Source organism: Pogoniulus pusillus, chromosome 17, assembly GCF_015220805.1.
Source record: "Pogoniulus pusillus isolate bPogPus1 chromosome 17, bPogPus1.pri, whole genome shotgun sequence".
NCBI lineage: Eukaryota > Metazoa > Chordata > Aves > Piciformes > Lybiidae > Pogoniulus > Pogoniulus pusillus.
In genome coordinates this window covers 6,975,141-6,987,878 of record NC_087280.1, presented here as the reverse complement: position 1 = coordinate 6,987,878, position 12,738 = coordinate 6,975,141, and the positions used below count along the sequence as shown (strand labels likewise).

Genomic DNA, 12,738 nt, shown 5'->3' with positions numbered 1-12,738 from the left:
CATCTACATTTTTATCAACCTTTTCCTTGAAAATCACTAGTAGCCCTGGATAACTATATTCATATTATACTTTATATATGCGCAGCTACTGCTTTGCATTTGCTTTGTAACTTAAACTGGAAGATCAAATAAGGGTCATGTTTTGCATAAACATCTGTACAGAAAGTCAAGTTCTACTTTGGCATTTTCACCTTCATGATTCTAGCAAACTTCATTCTTACTACTGCATTTAAGGAAAAAACGAAATGGATCACCTCAGTGCTCATTATCTCAAATTACACAATTATAATTAACACTACATTACATTTCTCATGGTGTGGTGATAAAAAACAAATAAGATAATCACAAGCTACCATAATCAGAGCTTCACTTACTAGAATGTTTTTTCATCAAGCTCTCACGATTTGACTGTACCACACCAAACTATTTATAAAATTACCACCCCTTAAGGCATGAAATATACTGTGCAACACTGGGGGGGTACAGGTTTCCTCAAAACCTACATTTTTTTCCCCCCTTTCTCTAGACATAATGTATTTCCATAGGCACATCCAAATGAAATATGGCCTGTAGATAAAACATTACTGAAAAATCACATCTGGATGTCAGACTATTCTCTACAATTCCATTTTGCTCCACTTTGAAAGCAAATACAGTAACATCAGTTCCAACAGCACAAAACATTTATTTTTTAAACATAGATACCAATTGGACTTAATCTGAAGCAATCTGGCAGAAAAAAATTTGCTTTCCAAATGTGAGAAGAGTAGGAATCCACCTGTTGACCACTCTCTGTTTTAACATTTTGGTTTAAAATGTATTTTACTGCTAAAACTATTTCCATTGAGGTCATCTTCAGCAGAGATCAGAACTCCACTACTCCAAGGCTAAAAAGGCATTATTTTAGGTCCATTTCAGTGGTTTGGTGAAGGTGGATTCTTTGACTTTGCACTTTTAAAAGCCCTAGACCTTTTTTCTCAAGTCCCCAAGGACTGAGACAGCATGACTCTCAAGGGATTTGTCACAGAGTAATGTTCTCCTTCATTGGAAAGTCTCAGATTTGCTGAAGAAAAATGTTCACAGAAAGCATATGTATATATGTTATTATAGCTTCTATAAGATAATAATTGAAATAAGAACAGTCATAGGAACACACAGAATTAAAATCATGTCTCTTCCAAACTTTTACTCTCAAAAATAAGGCATCTTTTAATGGAGCTAAACTGTATTATGAAATCCAGAAAAGGGTATTTAATATTTTTCTTTGATAGCTGAAAATGGACATGCAATGACAGTTTGCTTCACAGTTACCTTCTCTCATGAGTGCACGCTCCCCTACTCACACTGGACAAAAATATGTTTTATATTAAATGAGAAGCACATGAAATGGAAGTTAACAAGTCAATACCTTCCATTTGTATGGAAAGCGTCTTTTAGGAGACAAAACTGGAGGAAGGAAAATCATAATAGCTTTGTTTCTTAAATGTTGTATCAAAGCAAATCAAGAGATTGTTGGCTAGATGCAACTATCTCATCAATTCCAGATACTTACAACTGAGCTGCTCAGGCATGAATATTCATCTCCTGTGGTAGCAAAAGGCAATGATTTATACTTCCATGTTAATTGAGGTCTGCACTTCACTAATGCAACATTTTGTGCTCATAAGGGCTTCTCTCAAGCACCTGATCTGCATTAGCACCGAGAGAGAGCAGCCAAGCTAGCAATACCTCAACTGCTTCATGAGGTTTTCCAGTGCAACTACCTACTGCTTATCTGCTGAAATCAGCATATCACCCTTCTGTGGTCAGAGTGCTACCAGGCCTGCAGATAAGCAATTCATCATATCAATGCAGCACACGTGCCAGTAAATCAGCAACTTCCATCTTGTTTCAGAGATTCCCTCATGTATAATAAGTAATCAACAGTTTGTAGCATGTGCTTATAATAACAAATAAAATCAGTTCAAACAGACTTGGAGCCCAATGAAAAATTGTTCATTCCCAGTTGGAAAGTCCCGAGATTGACTTTCCAACATGTCAGCCTTTGTTTGAGCTATTCACCTTTGCCAGTTACAGGAATGCTCCCTCTGAAGGGCAGAGGAATTAAGAAAAGGGTTTAGAATTGATAAACAATAGAAAACTGGTATCTCCTGTTAGAAAGATGATGTAGACCAGAGTGAGAGACAACATCGCAATGACTACTGTTACAAACAACATAGCTCTGGACTTTGTAGTGCCACTTGTTCACAGAATCACAGAATGTGATGCCAGAAGAAATTTTCAACATTGCATAATAATAAAAACATAAACTGTGTTGCCCAGGAGACATTACAGATGTCCATGTGAGTCTTCTTCAAGAGAACCTCCATTACAGAAGGAGGAGAAAACAAACTGTGTAACCTTCATAGCACATTTTTTTCACAGTCTTTTGTTTCCTCCTATTCTTGCCAAGAATTGACATCCTTTTATTAATCCTGACTAAATTCTGCTTTTAGTGTATAAATATCTATCTTTACATTTCCTGCTCAAAACTGTTCTACAGTCCTTATCTATTAAGCATCCTGAGCTTGGAATGTCAGAGCAGAGAGATACAACTACGATTTCACAGAATCAGAGAGAAGGAAAAGCAGTAAGATGCCTCCCAGGATTATTTATGAGAGTACAAAAAAACCTTTCCCAACTTATCTGAAACTCTGCCTCCAAGTATTTAACAGTCAACAGAAGAGAGGAATTCTACCATAACAGAAATACACAAGAAAACTTCAATTATAAGCAGATAGATGTGAGTTCTATATACATGAGGTCCCAAAATATTGAAGCCATACCAAGAAGCCTGAAGAAACAAACTGTCTATTGCTAAGATACACAGTTTCTACAAGACCTGTCATTTCAAACATTCCTCATCCACTAAAAGCCATCCCCAATTACTAGAGGGCTCAAAAATTCATTCCTTTTGTTTTGGTTTGAGCTAGAACAGAATAATTCTGTGCAGTGACTTTATTTTTCAGCTCAGTCCCTTCAGTAACTGCAATTTCTGAAATTAGCAGCACACTTTTGCAAACAGTGTCTGCTTCTGGAAGTGATGATTATGTGGCTAGTTAGAAACAAGGTCTGGCTTGTGGAAATGCTCTTGCTTATACCTACTCCTATGGAGACCAAGGTCGCTGCTAAGTTTTGTTTACCTGGTTGGGGGTACAGAAGGTAAAAGGCCACACCTGCAGAAAGGAGCAAACAGGACCAGTAACCTTAAACTTTTCCATTCCATATACATCATAGACTGTACAAAACTGAGGGATCACAAGGATCAGTCTTTCTCTTCTTCAGTGTCTTGTATTCAAAGAGGGCTCTGTATGTTTTTTCCTTTGATCTCAATCTATGTGTTGCTGAATCCAGCTTGTGAATCCCCTTCCTTGTTGCCTGTCCACTGTGTCACTGGTAATGTAACTGCCATCAGGTGGGTTGGGTTCTACACTGATTTTGTACATAGTTGATTTTTTTTTTTAATTAAAGCTGGTTTCATTTTCAATTTGTTAAGTCTCTCCCCCTTACTCATTTTCTCTTCCACTCCTGGGAAAGAGGGCTTAACAGAGAGCATCTGTCATCTATTTAGTGGTCAGCTTGGCCCTAACCCTTGACATCTTCACATGGGTCTTTCAACATAGAATAAACCTAATATAAAGCTTGACATGAGAGTATCTAATTTTCTGCTCTACCTCCCATGATATCAAAACTATACACGATAAGAAGCTGTGAGAGTAACTCACAAGACCTCAAATCCTTGTGGCAAACTGTGATTCAGACCTGGAGCTTCCCCTAAATGGTGTGGCATTGACATGCCCTTCTATGACTTTGTTTGAAGTTCTCATTTTATGATTATTGATATAACAATCAAGAAACACTGAGGGGAAAAAACTGATATAAAGCACCTCAGCTAATGTGATTTTCATTTTAAATATCAAATTTTCAGGTTAACCTCAGAAATTCTGAACTTGATGCTCAGCTTGTAAATGCTCAGCCATCCCACTAGTCACAGTTAATGAAAGGTTATTACTTTGCAATGACAATTTCTTAATAGCAAACTGCCTCCACTTACCACACTGCAGACACTGTATCTACCTGACTTGATTTAATGTTATCCTTATGGCCTCCTCTGGGAGACTACTACATTATATGTTCTTTCTGTTAATTTGTGCTGAAAGGAAGTTTCTCTCTCTCCAGCTCTCCGTTGAAACTGTAGAATTGATGAACACATGATGCTTCCCAAATCCTTCCCACGTGTGAACTTTTATCTATAAGTTGCATATTCTTCGTTATTTCTGTTGGTGTAAATCTGCCCTCCCTTTAATTTACCTGGACTCTTCTTGAGACAAAGATGTAAAGTTATTTAGAGAGTCATGGGAGGTGATTTCACTGCTTCATACTTAATTAGTTTGCTAAATCAATGCTTTCTTTACACTAAAACAATCTTTTCACATTACCATGATGTTATTCAATACACCTGTATGTCCTACTTTTCTCTGGAATTGACAATGTAACAGCTCTAAGGCTTAAAATAGAAACTACTGGGATATTAAATATTCTCAGGTGAGAATGGGAAGGTTTCTGATAAGGGATGATAGATCTGAGACTAAGTGTTCCTGACATACCCATCTGCAACACTTTGTTCTGGGTTCTGTTGTCAGGTGCATCATTCTGATTCAAGTGTGCTATCATAACCGCTACCTAGGCGCAGAGTTTGGCAGTCTGCTTTTACTCCTGGTTGTTGCTTAGTACAGACTAATAAACTCAAGGTTGCCACTATCAAGAATCCATCCTTTACACTGATCTCAGTGCTAACAGGGAAACTAACACAGAGCAAAAGCTCCTTTGCAGTACCTTGGAAATTCTGGAGGCAATCTAAGTGTTCATACAAAACTTTAATGAGTACATTGCTAGACAGATACATCTGGGATCACTCCCTCTATGTCCTTGCTTAGTTTCCAATAGGGCTTAAGTACCTGAGTGAGTCACTTACCAGTAATAGAGAAACAACTCATTCCAACCAATAGACAGTCAGGGACTGCTCCTCACACTTTTTTTTTTTATTGCAATAGATCTCACAAGACATGGAAAATAGCACTCAACATATTGCCTCCTATATAATCTTACTCGGCATTCCTATAATCATGATTTGTATAGTTCCAGACAAAATCCTTTACAATGGCTTCCAAACTAAAGCTCTATCATTACTGTGCTTTGAGTGTCTATGCTGGCACTGCCTATGGGACACAGTCATAGCCCTTCTTTGCTGTGAGAGTGCTTTTGAAGAAAATCATACTTACTGCACTATTCAGAAAGCTATTACAATAAAAGAAAGTGACTTGACAACAAAGATCAACAATGTAACAAAGGTCTTTACTCTAATGCCCTTACACTTGAGACTAGAAGTACTCCAAGGAATGACTGAATTGTCAGTCATGCATTTAATGTCTTGACAGTACCAATATAACAACCTTAACTTGGTCTGCTGTGTAACACAGAGCAAAGGAATTTGTTCAATATATTTTCTCCATCAGGAATATACCATCAATAGAGTTTGATTCCTGTTAAAGCGCTCAAACATAAAAGACAAAAAAACCAGCTTTTTTTTTCATTCATATCTTCTAATAGAGAATTATTATTTTACCAGTTTCTATGGTACTATCACCATGGCAGCTAGACATCTAAATCACAGGCATCAGAACAACTCTGGTAACTTCATGGCCATAACCTAGAAATATATTACACCTCCTGGTCATGTGACAGAGGCCACTAATGGCATCATCAGACACCAGAACTTGAAATGTGATTATTTCAAGCATCTAATTAAAGAACAAGTCCTCAGTGTTCCTTATGCTAATTCTGAAAACAATAGTGGAAATATAACCAGTGTGACAAACAAGAGAATCAAAATTCTTTCACAGCTTGGTCGGTTTCTACATGGGTTTTGTCCTTTCTTTGATTCACTAGTCAAAGCATACAATTACTCAGCAGATCCTAAGAGAAGGTGCAAGTGAAAAATAAATTCAATGTACAGCACCAAGTATCTACAAAATACCAATAGATAAAAATGGCTTATTTAGCCTTGTATAAAGAACATTCTTTGTTCCCTGCGCAGGTTAGATGGTATTTAAGCCTCACATACAAGACTGAAATCATGATCAGAGAGCATAACTCAGTGTTCTAACTGATAAAAGTTTCAATGTACAGTATGAAACAAATTAGTTTTACTAAATGTACCATTAAGCACTTACAGATATGCTCATTCTGAAAAAAAAAACACTCAAAGTATTAAAAAAACTTTCAAGAATACCAACCCTGTATTTCTTCTACAAAATACATAAGAAACCACATTTTCCAACTATCTTAGAACACATCCATAACCTTATCCAGAGATTTCTGATTGTCTTTTTCAAATTAAACTTTTCAATCCTTTTCATCAAAGGGAGATACTAAAACATTAAATTAACACTTTTAATAAAAACAAACAAACAGTCTCAAGATTTTTTCTATTTCAAGCTTAAACCTTTGCCAAGGGTGCATCCAAAAATATGAAATAAATAGATATCAGCAATATTCTTCATTAAAACGCTACAGCAAAGCACAACAACCAAAAATCAGTGGCATAACTACATGCTAAAATAGCAGCACTGAACTCAGAAAACAAAAATCTGAAACAAACTGAGAATGAGATGAAACAGGTCACAATTAGCTTTCTCTTGAAACTACTTTAAATTAGAAACACTCAACACAGAAGCTTTACACTAGAACAACATAAAACCAGAATTGTAGGCCAAGTCTTTCACATCTCCATTATCTCCATGCTTGCTAGATTCAGAGGTTTTCCACTCTTAGATCAGTAGTTGAGAAAGGACAGCTAAACAAAAAGACTAGAAAAGATGGGTTGACAAAATAGTTGTATTGTTACATTTACATGCATACACTAATTAACCTGACTTTGAAATAAAGCAAATGAATTACTGTCAAGGATTTGACAATGGTTCTGCCATCTTATCTGTGGATGTCTTTTCAATTTTGCCTCATGCTTTGTCTCAGGAACCTAATGATAAAGAAATACAGCAAGGTGCAGTGTAATACCTGTGCAACACTGATAGAACACTTGAACTGGTAAACTTCTACTATTGCATAAGACTCCACTGCTGAATTTTCAGATCACCTTATCAGCCAGGCTCACCTCCCAAGTATTTTCATTAGGGCAACACCGATTAATGTGCTCAGAAGGTCTACACACCATTTAGCTTTGTGCTTCAGACTAAATATCTGTGAATGCCTTTGCATGGCTGCACAGTGGTTATCCATTATAAATCAATCTGTAGACTTCAAAACCCTTCAGTGACAACACAACAAAAATGCCTTTTCTACTTCTTTCAGCTTTCAATTTAATAACAACTGTACTAGATACTTAAGAGCATTTAATTTTTTTAATTGAAAGTTTCTGTTATTTTTTTCTTAATATGAGTTCCAAGATATTTCAGGAAATTCAAGGCAAAAGGAGATTCAGATTTCATAATGTTTCTGGAAATGCAGAATATATTAAACAGAAGGAAACATCATTAAACACCAAGATCTGAAACCTAGACAATCTAGTGACAAATATTCTAATTCCCTTAGTCCTTTCCCTCTTTCAGCTCCAGCTTTATCTCTAGCAATACATAACTATGTGGGAACATGCTAGTGTTGTTCTTCTAGTAGGACTATACAAGTTACTGTGTCTAAAGGCCAAAATGAGCTAAATTAACAGTACATGACAAGGTGATATACAGGTTTTCAAATTAAGTAAATTAAAAACAAACAAACAAACATTTTTCCCCCCAAATAACAGAGATACAACAGCAATGAACTTGTGAAAGACTCTACATGACATGAGAAAAATCAGTGATTAGATTTAAAATGTATAGTTTTAAATAAAATGAGATGTTCTACATATTGACTAGTTAAAACACCGATTCCCTGGTTTTTCAGTTGGTGACACAAAGGGCAACTATGGCAAAAAACAGCACACTGGTTGAACCGGTAAAACGTGAGCCAATGTTCACACACTTGCATGTAAACAGCTATACAAAATTCCTGACCTGAATCCCCATTCACTTAAAGTATCTTCAGTCTCAGGCTTTTCTACTGAATCTGCTAGCATAACTGTAAGGAAGAGGTGCTGAGGCAAAGAAAGATGCAGAGGTAGGTTTCCTATGAAGAGACTAAGTACCTTCCAACCTGTTCATTCTGTGAGTACTTGGAGTCGGTAACATTCAGTCATTATTTGAATTTGCATTGCTAAACCAAGACAAAAATCTTTTAGACCCCATCTGCAAAAAAACTACCTTTTTCAAAAATTGACACATTATGATTAAGCAAATGATCAGGGTTTTTTGCACTATACACATAGCAATTCATTAGTCAGGATAGTTGACCCCTACCTAGCCTCACTCTCTTGACAGTTCCTATATTATACATGAATTAAGCTGTCCTGAAGATGACTGACATTCTTGTAGAAAAATATAATACCACAGAAGAGCAAGATGCACAAAAACGTCATTTCTATTCCACGTCATACCATCATTTCTGCTGCGTGGGCAATACACAACCCACACTGGTTCTATATTCCACACCACAATCAACGGTACAGCTCCAGCAAAAGTATGCAGGCTTGCTACAGAAAGTACCCCAAAGGAAGGTAAGCACTGGTTTTCAGCTATATTCCAGATTCAAACGGGGAAACTCCAGCCTGCCCCTGTGCACACCTGGACAAAATCTGGCCCACATCTACAGAAGGGAGACCATTTAGTCATTTTTCACCAACAGCAGAAAACAGAGCCAGATCCAGTCTCAACACCTACCACACTTACATCTGAGTAACAGATTATAAATAACAAAGCAATATTTTTCCTACTGACAGCACTTTCCATTTCAGAACCTTAATATACTTTGCTTGAAATCTGTGCCATAGCAACCTTTTTTAAAGTCAATGTCATTTGTAAGGAATGAGTTAAAAAATGTGGGCCAAATTCATCACACATTAGTTTCCTTTGGATATAGAGCTCAGAACACTGACTGCATGTTATACTAGACATTGTCTGAGTCGTATATGTTGCATGCAACAACATATTTTAAACCAGTCCTTTGCAAACTACTTGCCCTGATCATCAGTTTCAAGTACTCGTCTGAGATGCTGAAGGTCAAGTGAAAAGTGTGAAAGGTTTCTTTCTGTTTACGTTAAATTCATGTCTGTACGCTAGAAATTGTAGCACTATTCAGGCCTAGAGAGAGAAACCTCAAGAGTTTATCAAAATATGACACCATTACAGTTCACTGATTTAAAGGCACATCTAAGTGACATCAGAAGAAACCATTCCCTCTTGCAGTGTGGAGCTATGTATGCCCACGTAGCCATGAGTATCACTGTGTGTGCATGATACTGACCACTGAGGAGGAACTCACTGTGACACAACTACAGCAAAAGTAACCAACAATTTATTTCTTTATTTTCAGCACTGGCTCGTGAGGGGCTTTACATCTTTATGTCAGATACTTAACAAGCCTCTAGAATGAGCTTAAAACAGACATATTCCTACAACCTCCAGGATAAGCGTAGGGGTAGTGAGCTTTTTAAATTTAGATTACGTAAGGTCGTGTGCCTCACTGCATTATGCTCTGTATGCACGTTGTATCTCACTGAATTGTACCCTATGAACTCCAAACGCTCATCATTCACACGGATCCTGACAGGTTCCCTTTCTGTACCTCTGTTAGAGAGCAATCATATTTTTATACACCTCCAATATTTATCAGATTAAGGTCAATCCCCCAAACGTCCTGACAGGGTCCAGGAATGACAGAAGGTGATACCACCTGCCCAAACCAGCCTCTTGCCCGAGCAGCACCGGACCACCCGGCCAAGGAGCTGGCTGCCTTGATCAGATAAAGCCGCGAATGCAGGAGCGAAGCTCAGGCGAGCGTCTGCAATGCAGAAGCTCTTCCCGGAGCCCATCAATGAGCTGGGGGAGACGGGGCGGGGGCAAAGCCGGCAGACCTGCCCGCATCCCCATCACAACCACCGAAGGCACAGGGCGCAAGGCGTTTCTAAACGCCCGGCTTTGCCCTTTCCAGCTCAAGTGAGGGCTTTGCCCTCCGGCTGCCCGCAGCTCGGCACAGCGGGAACTTCTGCAGCCGGGGCGGAGCGGGCAGACCGCAGGCAAGGACACTGCTGCGTGTCAGGCCCACCTGTGCCACAGGCGCTGAATACCACCGGCCCGTCCACCGCATCGACCGGCCCCTGCCGTGCTCCCAGCCAGAAGGCAGGAGGAGGGAGCAGCAGCTCTTACCTGCTACCGCTGCTCCTCCCGCAAGCCCTTACTAACCGAGCTCCATCTTCCTCCGGCCGGGGGGGGGGGGAGGGGGAAGGGGAAGGGGGGTGGGAAATCAACCCAGCGCCGCCGTCCCCCGCCAGCTGCCGCTTTCCGTCACCGCTGTCCCCCCGCCCGCGCTGCCCGGCGAAGCGGCCGCCTCTCGCACGCCCTGCAGACAGCACCGGCAGACGGAAAGCGAGACCCACCTCCCGCCACCGCCTCCTTCCCATGAAGTCACCGGCCGCAGGGCCCTCCCCTCGGCTGCCCGCAGCGGCCCGGCTAGCCGCGCTCCGCCCCGCGCCGCGCCCGCCCCCGCGGCACTCGGCTCCGCCGCGGCCGGGGGTCGCCCCACACGGAAGGCGCCTGTCCGCTGCCCTCGCCGGCCCTTTCCGTAAGCTCGGCCTCGCCGCCTCCAGCCACAGAAAGAGGCGGGAGCAACGGCCGGCAGCGCACAGCCCAGGAAGATGGGCCGCGGCCGCCCCGGCCCAGCGAGCACTCCACCGCCCTGCGCGGTCCCACGGCAGAGCCAGATGGAAAGAGCCGTCTCCTTTCTGAATCCATCCCACTCTGCAAACGACCTTGCCTAGTTGTGCCCTCAGCAAACAGGGATTGCTATTCTAAGTTACTGCTTTCCATGTGCCTTGCGTTTCGATACTTGGTGTTATCTGCGCAAAGGATGACAGAAAAGTTTACTTCAGCGTAACAGATACTTCTCAAAGACCCTGGTCCCAGCTACTTCACTAGCCTCGCTAGCTGTCTACTGCCTCACTTGGTTAAACTGCCTCTTTCATTTAAAATCTAGTTGTACTGGAAGAGTGGAAAAGGAAATGGATCAAGAAATGAACCACGAAAACCAAGCATTCCCTTTTTCCACTATGACAAAAATAGAAACATGCAATATCAAGTATCAGGCCAGATATGTGAGATAGAAAGAAAGAAATACATAAATCACAGCCCAGAATACCTGCTGAAGAAAAGCCTTCTTATCTAGAAACACTGAGAATTCTCACCTGAAATCAGCCTGCTACAGATGCCACATAATCAGTGAGAACATGCAGCAATACTAAATCCCTATGGAAGCAGACATTATGACATTTGGTTTACATGTTTTGCACAATGCATCTGGAGAAGTTTTGCAGATAACACAATTTCATATCATAGGCAATTGAGGTTTGATAGGGAAGAAAATCAGATCAGTTGCTTTACATTCTAGTTCTCTGCTAAATCCCCAACATCAGTTTAGAATGCTGTTGAAACCTCTGACAGAATTTCACCTAACCTTTGAAAAATGCATCTTTTTGCAGCTCACGAGGAAGACAGAAATTAAAACATTTGAAAATTTCCTTGTTGACATTAATCACTGCAAACCATCTGAGAATATTTTCTATATTCCAATTCATAAACCTAGATGTATTGCAGTCATAAAATAGGCAGTTGACAATTTAGGAAGCCATTTTTTCTCTAAGTTTTCTTTTTTCTTTTTATTATATATTCTGAACTTTTATATAATACACCATAATGGTGCTCCATTTACCTCCACTCTCAACAAACAACAAAATTTTGAAGACAATAGAATTAATAATTAGGAATCACACATATCCATAAAGAGAAGAAATATTTCAATTAGAAATAGGACTAAAATTCCCAGTGTTCAAGTATAAAGAAAGTTCATTTTACTAGTTTACAGATCACAGAATTAACCAGGTTGGAAGAGACCTCCAAGATCACCCAGCCCTAGCCAATCAACTAGATCATGCCACTAAGTGCCTCATCCAGTCTTTTCTTGAACATCTCCAAGGATGGCAACTCCACCACCTCCCTGGGCAGCCCATCCCAATGCCAATCACTTTCTCTGTCAAGAATTCCCTCCTAACATCCAGCCTAGACCTCCCTGACACAACTCAAGACTGTGTCCCCTTATTCTGTGGCTGGGTGCCTGGGAGAAGAGACTGATCCCCACCTGGCTACAGCCTCTCTTCAGGTAGTTGCAGACAGCCTTGCTTTAAAAACCTTGTTCACCATAGTTGTTTCACCTTGGCTACATATCTTTGGCTCTCAAAATTCAGTTTCACAGAGAGTGGTAGATTTTTGTTTCCCCTTGCAGGACACTACTGAACAAGTATCCAGGCTGCATTTTCTCAGCAGGGCTTCTTCATAGTGCAGCATTTTGCTTTCCCACAGTACTGCAACAGTAACAGCAACCATATGTATGTGGACTGTATCCCACAGAGCCCTGTAATTCCCATTTTATAAATGCAGCAATTACACAGAGAGAGGTTAAACAAATTGAACAAGAGGAGATTCATTTCCAGTCTGTGTAAGGAAGACATGCAATCTAAGTGCAGGCCTGATCACG

The 12,738-nt window shown here is 40.2% G+C and overlaps 1 protein-coding gene across 4 annotated transcripts in view; it reads right to left on the bottom strand.

Annotated features, from left to right (window-relative positions):
• The window catches only part of OTUD7A (OTU deubiquitinase 7A), a 105,963-nt gene extending 95,496 nt beyond the window's left edge, over positions 1–10,467 (bottom strand). For all 4 annotated transcript variants that reach the window (XM_064157452.1, XM_064157451.1, XM_064157454.1 and 1 more), the window contains exon 1: positions 10,359–10,467. The gene's annotated coding sequence lies outside the window, so the exon portion shown is untranslated. The remainder of the gene's footprint in view (positions 1–10,358) is intronic.
• Positions 10,468–12,738: the final 2,271 nt, after the last annotated feature.